The sequence below is a fragment of the Balaenoptera physalus genome (assembly GCF_965194825.1).
Source record: "Balaenoptera physalus genome assembly, chromosome: 3".
Lineage (NCBI taxonomy): Eukaryota > Metazoa > Chordata > Mammalia > Artiodactyla > Balaenopteridae > Balaenoptera > Balaenoptera physalus.
The window spans coordinates 136,625,658-136,635,616 of record NC_138890.1 but is presented as its reverse complement, the minus strand read 5'-3'; the positions used below and the strand labels follow the sequence as shown (position 1 = coordinate 136,635,616).

Genomic DNA, 9,959 nt, shown 5'->3' with positions numbered 1-9,959 from the left:
TGCTCGCACACAGGATTTTTGGAGGTGGCAGCAGCAGCCCCAGCGTCTCACGCCCGTCTCTGGGGTCCGCGCTGATAGCCGCGGCTCGTGCCAGTCTCTGGAGTTCGTTTAGGCGGCGCTCTGAATCCCCTCTCCTTGCGCGCCGCGAAACAAAGAGGCAAGAAAAAGTCTCTTGCCACTTCGGCAGCTGCAGACTTTTTCCCAGTCTCCCTCCCAGCCAGCTGTGGTGCGCTAACCCCTTCAGGCTGTGTTCACGCCGCCAACCCCAGTCCTCTCCCTGCGATCCGACCGCAGCCCGAGCCTCAGCTCCCAGCCCCGCCCGCCCCGGCGGGTGAGCAGACAAGCCTCTCGGGCTGGTGAGTGCTGGTCGGCACCGCTCCTCCGTGCGGGAACCTCTCCGCTTTGCCCTCCACACCCCTGTGGCTGCGCTCTCCTCCGTGGCTCCGAAGCTTCCCCCCTCCGCCACCCTCAGTCTCCGCCTGCGAAGGGGCTTCCTAGTGCATGGAAATCTTTCCTCCTTCACAGCTCCCTCCCACTGGTGCAGGTGCCGTCCCTATTCTTTTGTCTCTGTTATTTCTTTTTTCTTTTGCCCTACCCAAGTACAGGGGGAGTTTCTTGCCTTTTGGGAGGTCTGACGTTTTCTGCCAGCGTTCAGTGGGTGTTCTGTAGGAGCAGTTCCACGTGTAGACGTATTTCTACTGTATCTGTGGGAAGGAAGGTGATCTCCGCGTCTTACTCTTCCGCCAAGTCAGATGGCTTCTAATTCATAGCTTTCAACAAAACTCTGAAATCCGTCCAGTCTTCTGCATCTGCTCAGGCATCTCCCAAGTCCACATTATTGTCACATCTTGCTGGGATGCCTGCAATAGCCTCCTAGCTGGTTCAACGGCATTCTCCTTGGCTGCCTTTATTCTCTGCTCCAGGAGATTAACATTTCGGGCACTGCAAAGACCTTGCCTATGCATGGAAGATAGACTGTCACAGTACAGCGCCTCACACCGGTAGTTGCTCGGGGCCTCCGCCACGTCTTTATTGTCTCCAGGATGGAATCCGAGATCCGCGCCGCCGCCAACAGAGGGTGGTCCATGTATCTTTTTGAATTAGTATTTTTATTTTCTTTGGATATACACCCAGGAGTGGAATTGCTGGATCAAATGGTAGTTCTATTTTTAGTGTTTTGAGGATCATTCCCAGCTTTAAAGTCTTTAAGCTAAAATCTAAACACTTCAATTATAAATGTATATTGGACATTTGAAATATCCAAGATATAGTTAACTAACAGTGAAACTGGTATTTTCACCCATTGCAATTATTTGTAATTTTCCTGCACTCTGACTCTGATCTGTTCATTCACACATTAATTCATTTATTCAACAAATATTTATTAAGTGCCTCTTCTGTGTTAGACACTGTTCTTGCACTAGCAGTTTAGTAGAGGGCACAAGGTTACTGCCCTCCTGGAGCCTACATGGGGCAGGGTATGAGGAGAGACTAGAAATAAACATTTAACACAGTTTTAAGTGTTATGAAAAAAAGTGTGATGAAAATAAAACAAGGGAAGAATCAGGGAAAGAAAGTGATGGCGATATTTAAACTAACGCCTGAACAAAAAGAGCCAGCCATTAAATATCTGAGAAAAGAAACCTGAGAGAGTAACCAAGAAAATAATGAAAGATCAAGCCTTATACAGCTCTTTAATCCAAGAAAACCAAGAAAAATAAAAATATATACATCTCTTTTCCTTGAGCTTGCAGTCTTAGCTGCGATGCGTTTCTTGGGCGCCGCGTTCCTGTTCCTGGCACTCAGCGCCTCCGCCCTGGCCAAGCCGGTGCATTTCAAGGACTGCGGTTCTGGGGTCGGAGTTATAAAGGGAGTGAATGTGAACCCATGCTCCACCCAGCCCTGCCAACTGCACAAAGGACAGTCTTACAGTGTCAATGTCACGTTCACCTGTAGCACTCAGTCTCAAAGTAGCAAAGCTGTGGTGCATGGCATTGTGATGGGCGTCGCAATTCCCTTTCCTATTCCTGAGCCTGATGGTTTTAAGAGTGGAATCAGCTGCCCCACTGAAAAAGACAAGACCTATAGCTACTTGAATAAACTACCCGTGAAGAGTGAATACCCCTCTATAAAACTGGTGGTGGAGTGGGAACTTAAGGATGACAACGACCAATGTCTCTTCTGCTGGCAAATCCCAGTACAGATTGAAAGCTAGAGCTATTTGATGCCAATATGTCCGTCTGGGGTTGAGAGAGCACGGGTGGAGCGAGAGGAGAAATCAAGTCTAAACTAAATCAGTGCCATAAGATGAAAGGAATTTCTAGACTGCCGTTCTAGCCTCTCAACCTCCAAAAGCATCTAAGACCCTATTTCCTGAGAGCTCAGAACTGTTGCCCCTGTTTTATCATTTGTAAAAGGGTTGAAGGAAGGAAGAGAAAGTGAGACTGTAGGGACTGATTTAATTGTCTTCAGGGGGAGTTTTTCGTTTGTTTGTTTTGGTTTGGTTTTTGCTTTTGGAATAAGGAGGGTCTAACCAGACGTGATCCAAATGAGGCTGCTTGGGGGATATTGGATAACTTGCCCTAGGGTTACCAGCCCTTGCAGCAAAGCACGGGTTCCAAACCACATCCATCTAGGTGGGATATTACATCTGCAAGTTCCTCATCTCCACGTGCCTCGTTGAGTTCAGTGCATCTGGCCAATGAGCTTCCTCACCTCCAGCTCCGCTGCTTCACCGGCCATGACTTGCCCTGCAGTGGTGTCCAGCGTGGTAGTGGAGGGGAGGTATTCTACGACAGAAATTCTCTGCAGTTAGCTCATGTCTCCTTTACTATCTTAGGTGGTTTTCATTAAATGTATCACTTGATTAGCAGATGTTTGATTTTCTTTTTTTTTAACAACACTAACTTGTGGCTTCTTTATGCACCTGGAAATGTCCCTTTGAATAAATAAAAACTCGTCCATCTTTTCTTCTAAAAAAAAAAAAAAAAAAAAAATATATATATATATATATATACACACACACACACACACATCTAACCAAGAGCAATGGTGATTTAAGTCAGGGCCCCAAAGATGTGTCAATATAATTTCAAGCTTAGAGGTTTAAATAGTAATTGCACAATTTTACTGAAATTTTTATTTGGATTAAAATTCTCTCCTCCCTAATCCTCAAAATAAAAAATTCATTAGGCTTATTTTATACTACAAAGTTACAGAGTTCTAACCATGGATCCATTTACCCAAAACAACTCAAGAGTTCTGACCTATCCTTGTTACTACAATGTAACTTACCTTCCTTCACCATTTTAAAATGTCCATCTGTAATTGTGATAAAACAGTGGGAAAACTGGGGTGGTTTTGTGGGCCTTGTTAAGTGCATCAAAGCACAATCACAGAGAGTATATTCCTTATATTTGTTAATGTTAATTCCATGAATGTCCACAAAGTAGACATCTCATTGCTTATACCTACTCTGAGGTTTACAATGACTGTGTTATGTTGGAAAAAGTTTATTCTTACCATCCTTATTCAATCCAACCATCAAATACCACCACCTCTTCAACATGATAACTATGATTCTAGATAGATGACTTTTATAGTATGGTTCCTGGCCTACCAGATAATTCTAATGAGTCAAGAATAAACCATAAAAATGAAAATCCCGTATTAAGAGTGAGAAGATAAATTCTTTTGACTTCCATTTTTACACACCTTATGACTAAGAGGCATTACCTTATAACTAGTAAAAGGACTAATCAAAGATACTGAAATTATATATTCATAGTTAACATTAACTCATGCTTAACGGCTTTCTGAGGACCTTTTTTTTCTATCAAGTCTGACTATCATTCAATTTTTGGAAATGTTGAAATTTTTCTACTTTGCATGCAGACGAGCAGAAAGTTAGAATTCCTGCAGTTTCGGCAATCAGCGTATGTTGCTGACAAGTAGGTTGTGGTTTTTTAAGTGCTGCTTTTCTTGCCATTTAAATATAAATTAATGTTAGCTTAGTTTCATTATGTTTGAATTTAATTTCTAGTGAGTTGTTTAGTTAACTCAATGCTAAATACACCTCCAAGTAATTGCTTTTATGGAATATAATTTTCCAGTATAAAATATAAGACATGAACATGTTCTAAAGCATTTTTCCATAATATAGGTCTGCAATTCCTCGTCCAAAACGTTTAGGGAAAGATGTGTTTTAGAATTCATAAATTTTCAAATTTTAGATAGGTAATACAGGTATGGTGCCATATATATATAATGGAACACCAATGTCAGAATCTGGAACAATACCCCATAATTGAGCACATCAATATTTCTGCAGTGACATGCATGAATGCTTACACTAAATTGATAATTAAAGACTCTGAAAAGCCTCACATTAGCTGCAGTCAGGTTCTGCATCCAAATGAATCTGCACCAAACTTCCAGAAAAAAGTTCAGTTTTCAGAGCTTTTTGGATTTCAGAATTGCAAAGATTTTGTAAGGCTGTATACATCATTTTCACTCCCTAGTACAGTGAATGTAATGAGAATTTAAAAAAAAAACAGCAACAAAAATCCTAGCTTAAGAGCTGGTCACAGTATTCTTCATTGGGGGTACAGCTGTGTTCAATTAACCCAACACTTGATGGCTATTTTATTTGTGGGGAAAAAAAAGCTTTTGGAGTATTAACTGGGAATAAGACAAGATTATAACTAAACTCCTTTGCAAATGAAATGAATAATACTTTTGAAAGGTCAGTGAACTAGCTAGAGAAAATCTGAAGAAGAGGGAGCAGAGCAACACAGAGAAGTTCTGATAGAAAGAATGATCTACTAAAACTGCCTAATACTGGGAGAGTGGTGAGAATAACCAAAGGATTTATAAGAAAAGAGAAGTTTGCTGTTCAGTTTTAAGTTACTGTCTTAAGAGAACTTCTTCCTGTCTTACTTATTCCCACTACCTGAGGATGCTGGGGCAGGTCTCACCTAAATAGAGTAGAATCAAAAGAGTTAGAGTCTCTATTCTAGACATACTGCCAGAAATATGGTTTCAGGCTGGATTTTGAACATGGACAATCCAGGATTAGAGACCAAACCTCACTATGAAATAGGAGAAGGAAATATGGGAAAAAATAAAATCAATATTTATTTTTGCTGCCCATCATTTTACATGTCTCAATTCATTTAAGACTCCATTTTATTGGTAAGGCAATGGAATTTCAGAAATTAAGCACTGTTTCATTGGAAGTCACTGAGCTGTGGTACATAGTAGAGACTCTGGCAGTAGAAGCCAGAGGCTGAGAGTGTTCTGTTTTCAGTATGATGGAATACATTCATAGCGTACAAAAGTACCTGAAAATAACAAATGAAGGATGAAAACAAAAAAAAAAAAAAAAACAACTACCTCAAAGCTCTGCAGAGTTAATAAGACCAGATATTGGAAAGGTGTTAGAATTTGGAAGAGAGGAACAGTACAGGGTGAGTCTTCTATTTGTGTGGTTTTACTCTGAGAACAGGTTGCTGTCATGGTATATTACAGAGTGGCTAAAACTTTGTTAGAAAACCCTCTTTCTGGTCTGAAGAACCAGAGGACAGAGCCAAAGCAACCAAAGACACTTGAAAATAAAGGGGAAATCCTGGAAAGAAGAGACTGAAAGAAGGGGTACCCCAAAGTCTGTATATAAACTTGCCCTAGTCTTTTGCTGACCTCTGAACTATGCATGTGCATGGCAGACTCAAAGCAATTTGCAGCTGAAGCTAAAAGAATAAAACTCATGATCTGCCACATATCACAGGAAGGACAAAGTTATTCTCAAAGTTTATTGAGAACACCAATAAAATGGAGTCTTTTTTTAACATTTATTTATTTATTTATTTATTTTTGGCTGCATCAGGTCTCAGGTGCAGCACACGGGATCTTCATTGCAGCATGCGGGATCTTTTGTTGGGTACACAGGCTCTTCGTTGCAGTACGTGGGCTTCTGTCTAGTTGTGGCGTGTGGGCTGCAGAGCGCATGGGCTCAGTAGTTGCAGCGCATGGGCTTAGTTGCCCCGCAGCATGTGGGCTCTTAGTTTCCCGACCAGGGATCAAACGCACGTCCCCTGCATTGGAAGGCAGATTCTTAACCACTGGACCACCAGGGAAGTCCCTAAAATGGAGTCTTAAATGAATTGATTACATGCATCTAACCAAGTAAACTGTCTGCTAACATAGAAACATGAATAATATTTGGAGAAATATAACAGAATTCAGAGTATACACAATATAATGTTCACGGTATTCAGGATATAAACCAAAATTACTTAACATATGAAGAACTAGGGAAATCTGACCCATTCTCAAGGGAAAAGACAATAAACAGAAACCAACCCTGAGCTGAACCAGATGTTGGAATTATCAAATGAGTAATATAAAGACTAACAATGCCCAAAAAGGTAAAGGAAAATACACTCCAAATTAATGAAAGGATAAAAATCTCAGGAAACAGAAACTATTAAAAAAAAAAATAGAAATTCTTGGACTGAAAAACACAGTATCTAAAATAAAAATACACAAGATTGGCTTATAATAAAATTAAAATGGTAGAGAATAGTGTTAGTGAAATTGAAGATAGTGAATTTGAAGAACTACAAACCACACCAGGTATGCAAGGTTGGTCCAACATTTAAAAATTAATTAATATAATCCTCCACGTCAACAAGCTAAAGAAAAAAAAATCACAAGCTCATATTAAAGAAAGAAGGGAAATAGAGCAGAAAAAATATTTGAAAAAATAATAGTTGAAAACTTCTCAAATTTGATGAGAGACGTAAGTCCACAGATTTAAGAAATCATTAATTCTAACAGGACAAATGCAAAGAAAACCAAGAGCCAGCACATTAGAGTCAAAGTGCTGAAAATCAAATACAAAGGGAAAATACTGAAAGCAGCCTTAGAAAATCCAGATTATTCTTACTTCTCATCCAAAACTGTGGAAGACAAAAGACAATGGAACAAGATCTTTGAAATATTGAAAGCAAAAGAACTCTCAACCAAGAATTCTATAAACAGCAAAGAATCTTTCAAGAATGAAGGTAAAATAAAGACATTTCAGAAGAAAGACAACTAAGAGAATCAACTGCCAACAGACCTGAAGTGACAGTAAATGGATCTATATCATTACAATGAATCTATATCATTACCTGAAGTTACACAATACTAAATCAAAGAAGATGGTAAAAAGTTTAAAATGTATATTGTAATCCCTTACAACAACCACAAAAAAGAAAAGTATAGCTAAAAGTCAATATAATAAATTAAAAACACAATTCTAAAAATATTTAAGTAATCAAATTGAAGGTAAAAAAGGGGGGAGGGGAAGTGAAAAACAAAAGCAGTAAAGCACAGAGGAATTTTAGGACTGTTAAACTATTCTGTATGATACTACAATGGGAGACACATGTCATTATACACTTGTCAAAACACCAAGAGTGAATGAACCCTAACATAAAATATGAACTTTGGGTGATAATAATGTGTCCATGTAGGTTCATCAATTGTAACAAATGTACCACTCTGGTTGAGGATGTTGATAATGGACGAGGCTATGCTTGTGTGAGGACAGGGGATATATGAGAAATCTCTGTGCATTCTGTTCCGTTTTGCTGTGAACCTAAAAATGCTCTAAAGGATAAAATATTATTAAAAAAAAAAAGAGGTGGCAACATCAAACAATTAATAAACTGGTAGGCCTAAATCCAATCACATCAATAATTATATTAAATGTCATTTGACAACTTATAGTTTCAGCTCCAACATGTAAAGAGCTTGAAAGTCCACACTGCTGCCATTACATCAAGAAAAAGGTGAACAACTTGAAAATCAATGACTTTTCTTGGACCATCAGAGAACTAAACTTGCAAGGCAAACCACCAATACCCCAAAATCTGGAAAGACGGAAGAATCCTGAAAGTCACAACTGAGAACTGACTACCTGGAGCAGAAGCCACTGGAGCCATAAACTCGTAGAAACACTTAAAAGGAAATTTAGATGAACTGCTGGAGGCTGAGTGTGGACTACCATAACAGTAAAAGTCCCCTGAAAGCCTCATCTTAGAGGTGCCTCCAAATTTTCATGGGCTTTACCTCTAGGAACCCCACCAGGTTATCACAGCGAGGATCCCAAAAAGACCTCTTCATGGCTGTGGCAGGTGGGAACGGGGTAAGACTAATCATTATGAAATATGCTCAGAGCCTTCTCCATAACAAAGGTCTACTTCCATGGGAAAAGACTTTCCTAGATCTTTATCCCATCTGGGGTAACTAAATTCCTCCTAATATAGTCCCTTCTATCCTTCCAGTTCCCACTAAGGTGGAAAAAAAGGGCAGTCAAAACAGGTCATGGCCTCAAGGAAATAGATGCTACATCTAGGGAAGGGAATTCAAGTAGGGCTATACCACTGGAGAACAATTTGTGAAGATCACAGCCCAGTGACATAGATGCACTAAAGGAAGGAGATTTAATTTCAAGATTATAAAATGCTACTTCTCCTTCACATCTTTCCACCATGCCACCAGGCTCCAGTATATCAGTGAATTCAGCTCAAAGAGCTGCAAGATTGAGACTTTATCTAAGGAGTCTATGGGAAGTTCTGAGGGAACCCTAAAGGCAATATGAGAGACAAAGTCAAAGACATAAGGGGAATTAAAAGCCTCTGGCACCTACAACTACAGTAAACATTAAATGCAACCCAACTCTAAGCCAGATTAACAAAAAACCTCACATTAAAAGGCTCATTTCCTATTACCCCATGCATTATGTCTAGATTTCAAGAATAAAACTACAAGTCATGCCTAAAAGGCAAGAGAAAAATACAGTCCATAAAGACAAACCAAGCATCCGAATCAGATTCAGATATGACACAGATTTTGGAATTATGAGACAAGGAATTTAAAATAACTATGGGTAATATGTTAAGGGCTTTACATGGAAAAAGCAGAAAGATGGAAACTCTAAGAAAGACTCAAAAAGAGATGTTAGAAATAAAAAAAAAAAAGAAAAAACATTCTAACAGAAACAAAGAATGCCTTTGATGGGTTCATCAGTAGACTCAACATGGCCATGGGGAAAAAATCAGTGAGCTTGAAGATCTATCTATCAATATAAATTTCACAAACTGAAACATGAGTAGAAAAAAGAACAAAAAAAAAAAAAGAACAGAAAATCCAAGAACTGCAGGATAATTGCAAAAGGTGTCACAAATGCATAATAGGAATATAAGAAAGAGAAAAAAGAGCAGAAGAATTATTTGAAATAATAATGGCTAAGAATTCCCAAAACTATGACAGACACCAAACCACAGATCTAGGAAGCTCAGACAACTTCAAGCAGGATAACTATCAACACATACACACACACACACACACACACACACACACACACACACACACCCCTAGGCTATCATATTCAACTACAAAAAACCAAAGACAAAGAGAAAACCTTGAAAGAAGTCAGAGGAGAAAAAAAACACCTTATCTCTAGAGGAACAAGGACAAGAATTACAGTAGACTTCTCATAAATTATCTTAATAAGAGAGTGGAGTGAAATCTTTAGTGTTGAGAAAAATAAAACTACCAATGTAGACTTCTACATCCAGCAAAGTTATTATCCTTCAAAAGTGAAGGAGAAATAAAGATTTTCTCAGAAGAAAATAAAAGCTGAGGAAATTCAATAACAACAGACCTCCTTAAAAGACATGTTAAAAGTAGTTCTTTAGGCAGAAGGAAAATTATATGGGTCAGAAAGTTGGATCTAGACAAGAAAAACAAGATCAGCAAAATAATAAGTGAAAGTAAAATTTATTTTTCTTATTCTTAATCTAAAAGATAGCTGTTTAAATTAATAATAGTAACAACCTATTGGATGATTATAGCATATTGATAAGTGAAATGAATGATCCCAATGTGACAGGCAACTGAAGAGGAAAACT

General features: G+C 38.8%; 1 pseudogene across 1 annotated transcript; it reads left to right on the top strand.

Annotated features, from left to right (window-relative positions):
* Positions 1-1,724: 1,724 nt before the first annotated feature.
* LOC309657926 (NPC intracellular cholesterol transporter 2 pseudogene) lies at positions 1,725-2,872 on the top strand (annotated as a pseudogene). Its single transcript has one exon. The product of its transcript is annotated as an NPC intracellular cholesterol transporter 2 pseudogene (transcript).
* Positions 2,873-9,959: the final 7,087 nt, after the last annotated feature.